Genomic DNA, 15,723 nt, shown 5'->3' with positions numbered 1-15,723 from the left:
GCAGACTCAGAGGGGTGGTGTTAAAAAAAAAACAAACAAAAATGGTGTTTTTAACATTTTTGCGTTTGTTTTTTTTCAAGAATGGTAAAACCATGGCCAGCCAATGACCAAAGAGTGATGGTGACAAAGGAGAACAGTCTTGTCTGTGAAAAGCTTCCCTTTCTTTCTGCACTTGTCTTTTCTCAATTTACTGTGCAGGACTTGAGAGAAACTCCCTGCATATGAAACAGGGTAAGAGAAATTTTAGCTGGGGCACTCAAAAGACTTAGCAGCTACAATTTTCAAAAACATTCACTGGTCAAGCCCATCTTGAACTCTTAAGTTTTTCAAAGAGAGCACAGCAGCCAACCCTCAATGAATTTAAAAGTCAATTTAGGCACCTGGTGCCCTTCATCGGCCTTGAAGATCCTTGCCCCTGTGTGATGTTAAGACACCTAGGCTGGGATTTTCAGAAATTCCCCACTGACTTGGGAGCAGATGCTCTAGCAGAGAGTTAATGGAAGCCATTCTCAAGTCCCTTGGGAACAATGCGAGCCGGGTGCCTTCAAGCTGAGGATCCAAAACTTGAGGCAACCAAGAATGAGTGGAGAGTCCAGAAAAGTTCCTCCATGCCCTCTTTGCTCTTCTGTCATTAAGGAGGGGTGGGGGATGAGTTTATAGCTGGAAACAAGCGTGAAAATCCTGCCGGTCATTTGAAATGCTTTGTCTCTTTTTAGGGTTGTTGGTTGTAGCCATGTTGGACTAAGGACATAGGCAGATAAGGTTCTTTGGGTAGATGTGATCTTTTTGATTAGCTATCACATACCTAATAAAATTAGATCTCACATATCTAATAAAATCACATATCTAATACAATTGTATTAGATATCATGTAGCTAATCAAAGAGATTACATCTACCCAAAGACCCTTGTCTCATTTTAAATGTTAGAGGGTCCCATCACCCTGGCCTTTGAGTATCTCATAATTGGGCATTTGTCCCCTGCAAAGAAAGGAAGAGTTGTTATCTTCCCCTTCCACAGAGGGGGAATTGTGGCCTTCAGGGTGAAATCTGCAAGGGATATTATGTCCAGGCCGACCCTGGGGTCTCCCTCAGCCAGTCCAAGCCACAGGAGGCACCTCTCCCTGTGCACAATACCTGGGGGCTGCTCCCAAAACGCGGAAGGGCGAGACGAGCAGTGGCACACCCATTCTCAGTGACCTTCATAGGAGCCCATCTATCTGCTGCATGTTTGTCTGGTGCCCAGCCCTAACGACAGGCAGCGAGGACAGGACATGGGGTACAGAAGTGCCTGAAGGTGGTCAGTGGAAATGGGGTAGCAGGTAATGCTGAGGCTGCGTCAGGAGCAAGGCTTGCCTTCTGGGGCCTTGTGCGCAGGTCCAGCACAGCCATCCTGGTGCCCGAGGGGGCGGAAATAAAGCCAAGTGAAAGGTTCAGATTTGAGGGAGTGGAATCTGGAGTCGAACCCCTATTAGAGCAGCACAGGCAGCGGCCTGAGTCGATGCGCGAGAGGGGGGTGCCATCTTGACCATGGACTCCTTGTTTGCCCTTGGGCAAGTCACTTAACTCCTCTGGTTTGGAGTCCCCCCAGCCTCATGTGCCTTTCACAGTTTCGGGGCATGCCCGCTCATTCTGCAGAGGTGCCTGTCAGCCTGAGGTGCAAAGCAGCTGTGGGGCAGAAGGAGATTGATTCCTGCCTCAGTTTCCCCCTTGGTAAATGACAACGAAGTGCTCAGCATTGTCACGGGGGGCAGAACTGTCCAGGTGTGGCGAGAAAACAGTGCCACGTCTGGCAGCGATCTGAGTGGGTCTTGCACATTACATTTTTGAATGGTCATTTTCTTTTCTGTCATAATTCTTTCTTCTGCCATTCGTAGTTCACGCAGCTGCAGCAGCCCTGCCTGCCCGCCCACAGCACCCCGTGTGTCGAGCATTATGCACACACCAGGTGGGAGACAGTCCCTGCTCCAAGGCCCTGGCAGTCTTGTCAAGACAGCGATGGGGAGTGGGAATGGAAACTGAGGCACAGACAAGTGACATGGCCATGGTCATGCAGCGGGGCAGTAGCAAAGTTAAGACCAGAACTGAGCTTTCCAGAGCCTCAGACCACTGCTAGATTTCTAGGTTTCCTCCCCACTACCCCTTTCCCCATGCAGGTGACAGGGTTGATCACTAAATTTTTTCTATGCCCAAGGCCAACCATAAAAGCGAATAGCATTTGCTTAAACATTCCTCTCTTGCCTCCATCCCTTTTCTCTCTGGAGCTCACTGGCAGGTGTTTCTCTGCCTTCTGGGATCAAGTTCTTTGCATATTGGTTCAGGAGAGGTGCAAGTAGGTGTGAACAGTTCCAGGGAGCACCTAGAAATGACCAGCCACAGCCGAGCAAGTTTGCCCTTCTCCATCCTTACCAGGCATCACCCTCCAGAGCACTACGTGTTTCCAATATGCCTGTACTGTCTCTCAGGCCTGCCCCTTCTCAGTCCTAATAACACATGTCCATTCAAAAGGTGTTCTCAGAAGTGTTGGCCTCAGAAATGTGGTTCTTGGTGCTGCCCCAGACCATCACGAGAGGACTTTATAATACCCAGAAATCTCTGGCAAAGGGAGGCTTATCTAGGCTGGAGAATCAGCCCCTCTCCATGCTACACAAGTGAAACCAAGCCTTGTCCCCTTCCATGCCACGCTGACTTGGTGGAATTTCTTATGGGGTGAAAGTAATGCAAAACTCTAAAACTCTTGGTTCAGAGATGATACCTTTTATTAGACCAAGAAATCACAAAAAAATATATATCTTTCTTTGCAAGCTTTAGGGCACACATACAACCTTCTTCAGGCTGAGGGAAAATTAAAGATGATAAAAGTCCTCAGGTAGAAAATAAACTTCATTTTGCACAAAGGAAGCTGAAGGTGGATACATGTTCCTCTGGATCCATGATAGATAGGTATGAAAGTAAAGTATTTGTAGGAGCACTGACGGTGGGGAGGACAGAGTCAGGGGTGTGGAAAGCAAACCCCATTGAAATCAGCAGGATCAAGGCACATGCTTGCAATGAAGCAGAGGAAGGATTATAAAGCTCCATGGAGACATGGATCTGCAGGAGATATGGATCTGCATCCTTTCAGGGAGAGGAGGGAACTGGACCAAGCCCTCACATCCCTGGTGGGTGCTGTCTCTCAAGACCATCGGTGGGGGCCATGCTCCAATCACCCTCATCACTATGTTTTCAGGCTTGAAATGTGGGTAGGGTTTAGTGGGGGAGTGGAGGTAGCCTGGAGAGTGGTGTGCAGCTCGGGTAGGCCCACCCTTGGGCACCTAATCCAGATGGGGTCCCAAGTGGAGGGAGTAGTAGGATAACAACATGTGCTAACCTCAGAGGGGAGCTGGGAGACCCTATTGCTATGGTAAGGGGGTCCCTATATGTCCATGCGATGGATGTGCTTAGCTGAATAGGTGCTGCTGTTGGCAGACAGGTGATGTAGTGTCCACAGGTCCTAGAGCAAGAACAAGCAGCACTGTTCCCTGCCCGGCAGCACAGTGTGCTTCCCTGGTCTGTACTGTGTTGCCAGGCGCATGCTTCCTGCTGCTACCTGTTGTACCTGAGCCCGTCTTCTCTGAACCGTGCAAATGTCCCTGGTGCCCCTTCCTGGAAGGGAACGTGCCCGTGATGGTGAAAGTGCCTGTCAGCAGGGAAGTCCTCTCTCTCCCTTCTACCTCATTTCCCCATCCCCATTTGTCCCCGCTGTTTTTCCTCTCAGCCTTCTCCTTTCTCTGCAAACTGGGGATAAAGACAATAGCAAGTGGCTGTTTTCACCTGTGTCATCACCCATCCTGGCACCCAGCAAGCTCTGCCCTGCTGGGCTCAGAGAGGCATTAATATCTTATCACCCGCATTCCTGGGCAGGGAATGTGTTTTTCCCCAAAAGCCATGGTAAGGTCCATTAAGCTTTTCTGCTTCACCGGCACAGTTCTGTCCTGCGAAGGCTGACCTGGTTAGTTAATTTGTAACCACTAACAATGCATTGAGTTCTGGTATGTGCTGTGATTAACCCGAAGAATTCTGCTCCAGAGCCAACAGTGTAATTGTGAGGAGGACAGGAACACTTATGGCATGCTTACTTTCCTTTCCTGCTCAAAAATAATCAGGAAAAGTCAGGCCTATGCTATTTACTGCCATAAAAATTGGGTCCAAGGCTATTTTCGGATATGAATGAAATGGGGCTGCTTATTTCAGCCTGGTCCCTCAAGGTTTTTATCTGTACAAATCAGAAATCATCACGTAGCCTAGCGCACGTAGGAATTCCTGGTCAGAAGGCGCCAGGAACTAGACATCAGGGCTATTTCAGACTGGGATGAGGGCTGTCTGGGAGCACACAGTAGGGAAAATGAGTGTTTGGGGCCAGCAGAGCAGTGGGGGAAGGCAGGTCTGGAACAGCGGGATGGTTGCAGAGAATGCAGGAGGTATAGGCACAGGGTGTAAGACAACACATCCCCAGGAATGATGGGCTCTGGAAACACCTGTGGGAGCTTCCATCAGCTCCCTTAATACAGTTTTTTTCTAAGGGATCTTTTTTGCAACTAATTAGTTGGTCTAATAAAAGATATGGCCTCTACCCAAAGACTTTGCTTGCAGTTTTTTCTAATGCAGCCAGGAGGAAGCCTCTCAGGTGCCCTCAAGTGAAGAAGGTCATGCTTGGTAGTTTCAGCTGCTGCTCATCCCCTGTTTCTAATCATCCAGCCTTCCTGTAGCCCTCTACCCCAGGAGACCACTCACAGCTAGGCCACAAAGACACTCTCCTGGTGTTATTTGCCTTCCAGCTCTTATGTGACTGTTCTACTGCTTCTCCAGTCCTCCAAAGCAGCTGCAGGCAAGCATAAAAGCAGAGGGCTGAGTATTAGGAGAAGGGCATTGGGGGTAGGGCCCTGGGATGGGTGTAATAGCCTAGATGCTGTTCTTGACGGCTACTGCCTTGTGATGGGGCTTCCTGGTTCCTCTCTTGCCTGTGCCCCCAGTGTATGTTGAATAGGCCTGGTTCCTCTCTTATTCATTGTTTGTTCAGAGCTAAAATAGTCTCTTGCGTAGTCCTGTGGGGCTCACAACAGCCAGGTTGTATTTGGAGTTTTTGTGATTCCTACAGAAGAGTGAAAAATGAGTGCATTCATGATTGGCTGTATAACTTATTTGTATGAGTGTCTGTAAAATATCTAGCCTTGAAGAGCCAGAATAACAGGGAGGAGAGAGATTTTTTTTCTTTGTTTTGGAATATAATAATAGTATTTTCAGTGGCTCCTAACCCCTCATCCCTGAGTGGCAGGGACCTACGGGCTGAGAAGCTCTTGTTTCAGCTGAGAAGCCTCCTCTCTGCCATCCCACAAAGTCCAGTTTGGCTTCTTGCTCTCTGTCTTTACCCTCTTGTAGTACTGTTGGAGCACTTTGTAGATGTGATGGTGTAGCAAATCTGCAAGAAGCAAGCTGGGGGGGGTTATTTTGTTTTGTTTTTTGGTGGGGTTCTTGTGATATTTCTTATTGAACGAACTGCAGCTGTGGTGCCTTTCACTTGTGCCCAAAAGCTTGTCTAATGTCTCACAACTAGACAGTTAGTTCACTAAACAATATCATCCAAAAAAAAAAAAAACCCCTGTGCTTCACCCTCTTGGTCATCCTATTGCTACTTCTAACCTTTCCAGCCCTCTGTAAGAGGCTGGCATTCAGCTGTCCAAGTGCTTGGCAGAAGTTTGTGAAATATCCATTGTACTATGGTACCTCACCATCTACATGGGACCAATCCAGGAAGAGTAACGTGGTGTAACTGGTGGCTGATCTGCATATCCCCTTGCATGTAGCTAGGGAATTGTTCATGAACTTCTGTGGGTGATGCAAGATGTATTTCACACATTCTCTGTCCCCATCTAATTAGAGGGGCCTCTGTCCTAAAAACTACCTGTTCGCACAGGTGATGCTTGTGAAGACATCTGATATTGAGGTTCAATCGGACCACAACTAGGACAGTTGGTGTTCTACCCTTGATTTTAAAAAATGCCGCCCGTTGCTCTTGCTAGACCAACTCCTGGAAAAACAAAAAAGCATAATTCTAGAAAGCGGCTTCATGCAAATCCTAATGACGGTACAGCCAAGCAAATCGTTTTAATTACTTTTTTTCTGTTGTATTTAAGCTTCTGTTGCCATTGCTGGTTTGCTATGATTTAGAACTTGGCATGCAGCGAGTCTCTTCCACTCCAGGTCTTTTCAGTAAATGGAAGGTATCTGTAGCACTGGTGGCCTCCACTTTGGGAAGGTTGTACCTGGGGAGAAGGGAGAGCCCTGTCTTCACAGTGGCTAAGGTACCACTGATAATTGCACAGGGTTTGGCCTATGACCTGGTACCTGCTCCTCAGCCCTGTTCAGTGCAAATATCTTCCAGCAAGAGAGTGGAGGGAGGGGAGCCCAGCACCAGCAGTTTATACTTCTGCTTGCTCTTGTTTTCTGGGAGTATGAAGGGAGACCCTAAATGTGAGGCATATTGTAGGTGTTTGGCGGTTTTGGGTTTTTTTTCATGTGTCTTGCAGTTTTGTTGCATGCGGGTTTGGGAGACTTTTAAGGATGTGGGGGTTAAATGGTTCCTATGAAAGCAGGGGTCTGAACTCCAGGGCTCATGGGGCTCCTCATGGCCCTATGTGCCTATGATTCAGTTAGTCTAATCATCAATAAGCCACATGCAGACAAGTTTCTGACTAAACGTTGTGTCATTCAGCGGTCTGTGGGAAGATCCTGAGCAAACCTGTAACCAGGTTATCTCCATCTTCCCAACTCCCTTTTTTTTTTATCAGTTATGTGCAAGAAAGTCACAGCGGATGTGGTTGGGGTTGGAGATATTGCAAGGAGCTGGCAGCTACTGCTTTTCTCAAGTTCTTCAGGCTGCTCTTCACACCCCAGTTGGGCTGAGTGTTGGGCAGGCAGTGAGGAAAGGACCAGGATGGTTTGGCAGCAGGGAAGCGCCTATCTTTCCAGCCCAGCTACAGTAACTCTTCTGGGCCAGACTGAAACTTCTTGCTCGCTCTGTGCATGCCAGTATTTACCCTCCTGCCTGCCTAAGTTTCTTATCTCCCTGAATGCCAGCCTTATCAGCACCATCGGAGTGAATGACCGCCTCCAGGCTTAGGCTGGAATGTAATTGCAGCTCTTGCAAACAAATCAGAGCACAGCCAGCACAATTTGCTGGCATGGAGGGAACAGCAGGGCCACAAGCTTCAAGGAAGGGAGGGAGGCTCTTTGCTCTGAATTTTGCCTGCAGGATCCTACTCGTTCCTGTCCAACTACATGGAAAATGATGGGTGCTTCTAGGGTTTGCCACTTTCCCAGAGCTTTTAAAACCTTAACTAATTCATCCAGAGGCAGTACAGGACTGGGGTTGGACGAATGGAGAAAACAAAGGACCTGCATCCAGTGGTCTCTTTGAAGCAGCCTGGCACACTGGTGGCTGAGCAAGGGCAAGAGCTTGGGAGTCACTGACCTCTGCTGTCTGCCATTGCTGTGGTATCTGGCATACTGAAGGTGCACAGCTGTACACACATGCAGGAAGAAGGCACAGCATGGGCACACACAGGGAGATTCTCCAAAGAATGAACTCGCCTTTTGGCTTAGCTCCACTTCCATTAGACAGGATGCTAAAGCTACTGGAAAGTGGTCTGGCTGCTCCCATGAAAATTCTGGGCATGTCTGAAAATCCCCTCTGGAATACATATGCACCCTGGAAAGGAGCCAATTGTGTAACTGGTATGTTGGCGAGCACTTGTTCATTCTGGGAGCACTTTTGAAATCGGCACAACAGCTTACATGAGTAAGTGCATACCAGCAGGATTAACATATGGATGGGAAGGCTGGGAATCCACCAAGGTATAGATGCATGCCTCCAGAACATACTCAGGCATTAAAATGAATGACATTCTATCCAGTGCCACAATCTCTCAGCAATCTCCTTTATGGTTCAAGTGATCCAGGAAAGAAGATAGAAATATCAGGAACGTGAGCTAAGAATGAAGCCACTGCATCTGCCATGATAGGTGTGCTATGGGCTTGGGGAAGGGGCCAACCACCAGCATCCTTGTATAGAATAATACCTGGAAGGGGAAATGTGTAGAATGGAAAATGGCGACATGAGAAGAGCAGCCTGGGATAGATGGGGAGAGCAGAGCCTTGTTGAAGCCTCAAGTAATGTTGGGTCATTGTTGGAAGGGTCAGATGTAGTGCACTTAATAGCAATATAAATCTGACCTAACAGGAGAGTACAGCAGGTCTTGACAGGGCCTGCTATCACGAGTCTTCTGTGAGCTGCCTCCACCTTCACATGGACAGGGCAAATCCTGATGAGCACCTAAATCTCTCTGCAGCTGCTGACAGGCATCCAGGACAGAAAGGGAAAATGCTAGTGTCTCACTGTTGTGAGCCTGTTCCTTTGATTGAAAAAAAGTTCCTTATTTTAAGTATTTAGCTCATTGCAAGACACCCGATGCTGTACTTGTTGCCCCAGATGAGCTCTGTGAACATTAATCCGTTTGTGTTTCCAAGTGGAAGGGCTCTACAGAGCAGCCCCTGAAATAAAAGCGAGGGGCGTGTGCCTTGTGAATCCAGACGCAGCAACTGCACATGCATTTACAGGAAAAGCAGTGATCCTTTGCACCACCCAGAAATATGCCCCTATTTACAGAAGAGATGCAGACTGGCTCAGACAGGGGTTATTTCTAAAGCAGAGCAGAGGAATTCTGTACACAAGCTCCTTTTAAAAATACTCTTGCAGAAACCAAGTCACATATCCTGCCTAGAGGCCAATCTGTCAGGAAAAGAGCTCGCTCCTAGCACGCTTAGCTAGGAAGCAGGCCAGGAGATGGCCACATTCATGGTGGTATCCCACCCTTGATGAGAGGCCCTCTGTGCTGTTGCAAGGGAAGGGCTTGAGAGGGAGCATGGCCAAGCACTTCAGGAGCTGGCTGTAGCCCTCAGAGAGGTGTGTTACTAGTGGCCTGCTGGTCACTTTGGGAAAGTCATTTGGCTGCTCAGGTCCCCATCTCGTCTTGTCTTGTCTGCTTAGCCTGTGGGCCCTTCATGGCACGAGTGCCCCAGACTGCATCTCTGCAGTGCCCATCATAAAGGCCCTGATCTCAATGCTTGCAACTAAATTAGATAAATCAGGGGTGTCAAACATACAGTCCATGGGCTGGATCTGGCCAATGGAGCCATGTCATATGGCCTGTGGGGCTCATGCAGGGGCCAAGATTTGAGAGTGGGGTGAGCAGGGGCAGGGCCCAGCATTTAACTTGGGTATGAAGACCCATTTGGAACATGGGTCGGCAGCAAGGGGAGAGCAATGGTTGCATTAATCCCACAGCTCCCTGGTCCCACTTACCCTGCTGCTTTTCCTGCCACCAGAGTCCAGGGATCCAAATGAGTTTGATACTCTTGATTATAACTGATGATGAGTATCCCCCACATGCCAGGCATTGGGCTTGGGGCTTTGGAAACCTGTTTTCCATTTCCTAGCTCAGTCATTGATTTGCTGGGTGACCTTCATCACATCACTTCCCCTCTTTGTGCCCCATTTTTCCTATCTGTACATCTCTGCTTTGATGAAAAGGCACCATCGAAGAGCTAGATACCATCATCATCACTAGGATAAGAAAACCCGCCAAGCCGGCACTTCAGGGGAGACCGCATCATCAGGCATCACCTGCCCGGTTTTCTCCCACTTCTCTGGTAATAGCCACTGTACTCTGGATTTCTTCTCGGCTCGTCTCCTTCAGTTGCCAAGTAATCTTCAAGTTAGCTCTTTAAGAATGGTTGAGGCTGCCTAAAATTGACCCCCCCACTTGAAGCCTGAAGCATAGAGTTGGTCAACATGTTGTATACCTTGGAATTGGGGATGAATTTAAGAAACAAGGCCATTGATTGAATAGGTGGAGAAGCAGCTGCAGGGAACCACAAAGAAGCAGATTGTCCTGGTTAGCCCTTCAAGCTCCTCCTTCAGGATAAGGGCAAGCAAAGAGGTGTGTGGGGCAATTCTGTGGCAAGAACCCTGAAGCCCACTGACGGACCCGCTTTCAGGAGGGCAATAAATCCTGCTAGTTCTCAAGAAGGGGTATTAGCACAGCCCCATGCTGGAGGCAGCACCAGTGTGCCAAGGGCAAGTGGCATGTGTGTGCAGCCTTGGTCATACCTGGCAATGGGCATAGCATCAGGCCTATCTTTCCCCGCCTCCCTCATAAATGCCAGGCAATCGCTGGTGAAGGGCTTTATTGCATTCCTGGCATACCAGGAGCCTCGCATGCTGACAGCTCATTTATTTCAGTCCCAGCAGCAGCTTCTCCTTCAAATATGCTTGGTTGCTGCCAGCCATTTGCTGTCAGACCTGGGGATGTGCCGTAAGGAGAAGGGAACCGTTCTCTCTAGCCCTTAACCCCCATTTCCACATCGGTTCCAATCTCCTCTTGCAGCAAGTCTCTGGTCCCTTTCTTTTCTCATTGATTCTGTTCATGAGTGCTCCTCTCTCTTTTTCCCAGTAAATCCAGCCCACTGTGAACCCTTCGGGTGTCCTCAGCCCATTGCTTTAAGGACCCAGCTTGCACAGGAGAAGAGCCACAGAAGTGATTCTAGGACTGGGGACAGGGATGAGAGATGTCTCTAAGCAAGAGACTGCAAGAGCTCAGCTTGTAGCTTTATCATAAAGCAGATGAAGAGGTGAACAGATTTGCCATGTATCCAGTACCTCCTTTGGGGAAAATACCAGGTATTCAAGGGCTTTTCAGTCCAACAGTCTGAAAGAGCTAATGGCTGAGGGCAGATGGCTTCAAATTAGAAACTAGCTGTGCACTTTAACAGTGAGAGTGATTAACTGTTGAACAAATACGATTCTCTGTCTCTGCAGCAGTGATTTAGCCGATTCTCTGTCTCTGCAGCAGTGATTTAGCCTGACACAACCCCCAAGTAACTGAGTGAAATTCCTTGGCCTCTATGGGTCAGAGTAGGTGGTCTCATGGTCTCTCCTAGCCTTAAAAATCTGCTTAATCTGCTGTGGGGAGGAAAGGTACAGGCACCAAGGTCCAGATCCTCCGAGGCATTTAGTTGCCTTTCTTTCTCTCATTGAAATTGGAGGATATGCAACTAGATGCCTGCAGCTGTCCCAAAAGATGAGGATGAATTTCAAGGAGGAGGCACCCAGGCACAGCAGCAGTACCACTTTCTGCTAGGGTACATTAGCCACTGCACCTTCAAAGGGATCAGAGGATGAGGGAAGCCCCCTTTCCATGTTTGCCACCAACCCAGACTCCACTGTGAACGTATTTCAATAGGGGCAGTCTCAAAGAAAGCCCTGAAGGAGCAGCGTTCTCGGACTTGCAGTGGTTTGCAAATGTGGGCCCTACCTTAGTGCACTATGAAGAACCATTGGACCAGTGGCTTTCCCCAAGTGACACAAGCATGTGGTGCAAGAAGATAGTTCTCTGGTGTGTCAATGCACTTGATCCACCCCTGAGAGGCAGCATGAACCCTGCAGGAACTGCAGCCCCCTGCGGCTGCGCTGGGTAACAGGCAGGGCTGCATTCCTGACACGGCTGCGGCTCCCTTTAGCCCTGGGGGATGGGCTGATTAAACTCCACAGCAGGAAGAGTCTTCAGGTGAGAAATGCTTTTCATACTTTCTTGATAAGACTTGTGTTGGCAGCACGGCCAAAGGGCAGGGGGGGAGGGAGGGAGAGAGAGAGGGAAATCTAAAGGGCTGGGATCATTTTCCTTGTAGGGCATCTTTGTCAGGCATCCTGCCACTTGTTGCAAGGCTCTCGGGGCTTTCCTCTGCCACCTTGGCTGTATCTCCAGGCCACCTGGCCTCCTTTATGAGCTGGCTGTCTTATTTGAGCCCCTTGCTCTTGGATTTCCCCTGCCAGTGTCTGCTTCTCTCTTTCAGTGTTTGGGGTTGAAGTCCATCTGGCTGTGATGACTCAGGAATGCTGTACACAGTGACGGAAAACCTCCAGGAATGAAGCCTCAGGGAGATGAAAAGGATGAGAGAGACTGAAGTACTCTTCCTAGTTCTCCCTCAGTCCTCTGGTGTGTGTTTGAGTGATTCTTTGTCCTTGGGCTCTGTTTCTCCGTGACTTAAATGGCGATTGTTCTTCACTTATTTAGGGTATAAACTGTTCAGGGTAGGAACTGCCATTTTATATGTTTGTAGCATGCCCAGGCCAAGGGGGGCATGAACTCAGTTGGAGCCACAATGATACTGAGGAACCTACTGTTTTAGAAGGGGATATCTCATTGGGATTTTGATCATCATCCTCGCAGTTGGATTTCACCTTTTTTCTTTTGAGCTTTATGTCTAATAAACTGGGTGCAAATTCTCCTTTCAGCTTGTGCATAATCTTCTCTGTGTGCACACAGGGAACGGGGAACTGTTGTTCACCCAGTCCCCAAATACTAGAACTAGGAGGCACCCACTGAAATGAGTAGGAGACAGACTTAAAGCTAACAAGAGAAAGTACTTTTAGGCAGCATGTAGTTAACTTGGGGAACTTACTGCCATGGGAGGCTGTAGAGGCAGATGGTGTGGCCAGGTTCTGAAGGTCCATGAATTTATCTAGTCCAATAGATCTATTAAAAGCTATGAAGCAGAACAGTCGGAGGTTTTCTCTGGCCAGTGATGGTGGGAGCCATGGAGGGTCGTCCTCTTGTGTATGACATTTTAGGATTACAACATACATAGATTAATATCTAAATTTAATAACCATTTGACTGTTTTATGTGCAGCTGCATGGATTAATTTTTAGATTGCCATTAAATGATCTAATTGGGCAATTGATCACCAACTGAAAAATCACACCACAATCTCAACCCAAACTCTCTCTAACTCTCCATTTATGGAGTAGGTATCTACGTTTTCCATAAAGTGTCTGGATGCAGTTTGGGGAGGACAAAATCTTTCTTGGTAGGTCAAATCCTTGCTGAGACGATGTATTTCTAGGGCAGGTTGGTATTTGCCCAGGCTTCCCTCCATTGTTCTTCGATGCTCTTGTCATCATCATTGAGCTTCTTGGCGTATTTCCAGAAAGGCTCAAATCTAGAAAATCCATCTGGTGGTGGCATGGTGATGTCCTTATTGATTGGGAGGTTTGGGTTACTGATAGACTTCTGGTATTCCCTCACAGGGAGGGTAACAAACTCTAAGTATATCTAGTTCAGCGTTCTCCCTCTAAAGCACACAGCTCTGCCACTACTGGAGATGGGCTTCTGGGCCAGAGGGACCTCTGGTCTGACCCAGTATGGCACTTAATTTTTTTTATTTATTTTTTTTGCCTGGCCTGTGTTCCACAACTTGGAGCCAGCAGACTGAGGGCTTCAGTAACACTGCTGACCGCAGCTTTGGTAGAAGATGCGAGTCACTGCTTCCTGAAGCATCTCAGAAAGCATAGGAGTGATGGCCTCACAGCTGGATGGGGAGTCGGGCCACGAACCAGATCCCCAGATGTTTTATAACAAGGTGGCCCCATCCAAGTCAATAGGCCAGATCTCCAGCTGGTGTAACTCAACCCAGAACTGCTTGGGACAATAGGATAGAGGCACAGCTAGTGTAAATGGGCATTGCTCCATAGCGATCAGTGGTACTGACTTAAACCAGCTGAAAATCAGGATGCCAAAGCATTCAGTCAAGCATTCCCTCTACACTCTTTCCTCTTCCCTTTCTCTCTCACCTTGGGTCCCTATCTGCTTTTCTTTCCACTTGACTTTCCTCATTTTACATTTATTCTTGCTCTCTCTTCCTTCTTCCCCGTTACTTTTTATTATATCATTCCAGCAGCCCTTTTCTTTATACCTCATCCACTTCTCACTAAACAACCTCTGATTTATCTAGTCCCACTTCCTCCCTCCTACCTTGCTCTGTTCCTGTCCTACCCTTCTGCAGCCTCATCTTTCTTTTTCCAACCTGTTTCCTAGACCTGCTAAATACCAAAGCTAGATGATTTTGATTTTAAAAAATTGTCTTTCATTTTTTTAAATAGTTTTGATTTAAAATATAGATGAATATATCTTTTGATTTATATATGATATGAGGGATTCATTATTCATATATAATATGAATGAGGGATTCATTGAGAATCTGGAAACCATTTCCTTTTCTCTCTGGTTGGGAGCCAAAAATGTAAATGCAAATGTTCTGTGTTTAATGAAAACCAAAAAAAGCTGCATACATATAGATTAAAAATGAAAAAGCTTGGTTTTCTTCCCCCTTTTTATCTGCAGAGCATAAGATTTTTGTTGCTGTTGTTTTGTTTTGGGGGGGGGTTGTTTTTGTTTTTTTGTACCAACTCAATGAAATACCTTTAATGTTTCTTGAATTCCCTACATTGGGTGATTATAACTTCCTAGCACATTTTCTCATCATCTGGAGTAATGCTATTCATAGAGTCATAGAAAAATGAGTGTCAGAAGGGACCTCAGGAAGTCGCATTTAGTCCAACCCCCTGCTCAAAGCAGGACCAGCTCCAACTACATCATCTCAGGCAAGGCTTTGTTGACCTGGGCCTTTAAAAACCTCCAAGGATGGAGAGTCCACAGCCTCTCAGGGTAGCCTGTTCCAGTGCTTCACCATCCTCCTTTTTGAAAGAGTTTTTTCTTAATATCCAACCTAAAACTCTCTTGCTGCAACTTCAAACCATTGCTCCTTGTTCTGTCATCTATTGACACATTTTACCTTGTTGCCTCTCCTACTGTTTAAATCCCATCTCAGACCCATCTTTTATGATGAATCATGGCCTGTTGAATATAACAGACATATTTTACTCATGGCTAGTGTCCTGCTTTCTCTCATGGTTCATCCTGAAAAATGGAGTCCAATCTGACCTACATATGATCCAGACTTTTAATTCTTAGTTCCCATTTTTCTGGGGTGGAGGAATCCAGGAATGAAAAGTCTGGATCATATGTAGGTTTTATCTTTCAGAATGAATGGGGTAGACTTCCCCTGATTGTCATACCCCAGTGGAAAGGGATGCCTTCCAGGGGGATGAACTTTGAGTAGGGGTTATAAGACTTGGACTGTCCCTGCTAATTTGTCATGTCTTGTCCCAAGAGGACACACTCAATGGAACCTAAACCAGAAGCCTACAGAGTGATTGTTTGTAAGATACCTTTTAGAAGTCATTTTCTGGTCATATTAATGGAGTCAAATATGGGTCAGCTTGGCCTGGGAATGTCCCATGCTACTTGCCACTGTAGGACAGATCCTATACCACCTATTAGATACTTAAGGATGATCCTATTCCACCCTGCTTTAATCCCTGAAAAAACTATTCATGTAAAAGGTGGGCAGGTCCTTTTTCCTCCTTCCTGCGCTTTTGATTTAGTTTGAAGGCTCAGGTGACAATATGTTCCAGTAGAGATGCATTCATGGATTTTCCAGGACTCGAGCAGGGTGGAATAGGATCAAGGGTAGGCACCTAAAACCATGTAGGTGCCTAATAGGTGGATTAGGATCTGGCCCTGTCTGCTATACCCTGTAGTTAGTGATCTGCTTGAGAATGCAGCACTATTTTGAAGCAGAATATGTATGCCCTGGAGAGCAGTGTACCACCTAAACACTCAGTCCCTGAACATTAAGCACATTACCCCTGTGATGCTCCCAATCTAATAGAATCATAGAAATTGAGGTTTGCAGGGGACCTCAGGAGGTCACATCTAGTCCAACC

This window comes from Alligator mississippiensis, chromosome 7, assembly GCF_030867095.1.
Source record: "Alligator mississippiensis isolate rAllMis1 chromosome 7, rAllMis1, whole genome shotgun sequence".
Taxonomy (NCBI): domain Eukaryota; kingdom Metazoa; phylum Chordata; order Crocodylia; family Alligatoridae; genus Alligator; species Alligator mississippiensis.
The sequence above is the reverse complement of the archived record's forward strand: the minus strand, read 5'-3'. Positions refer to the sequence as shown.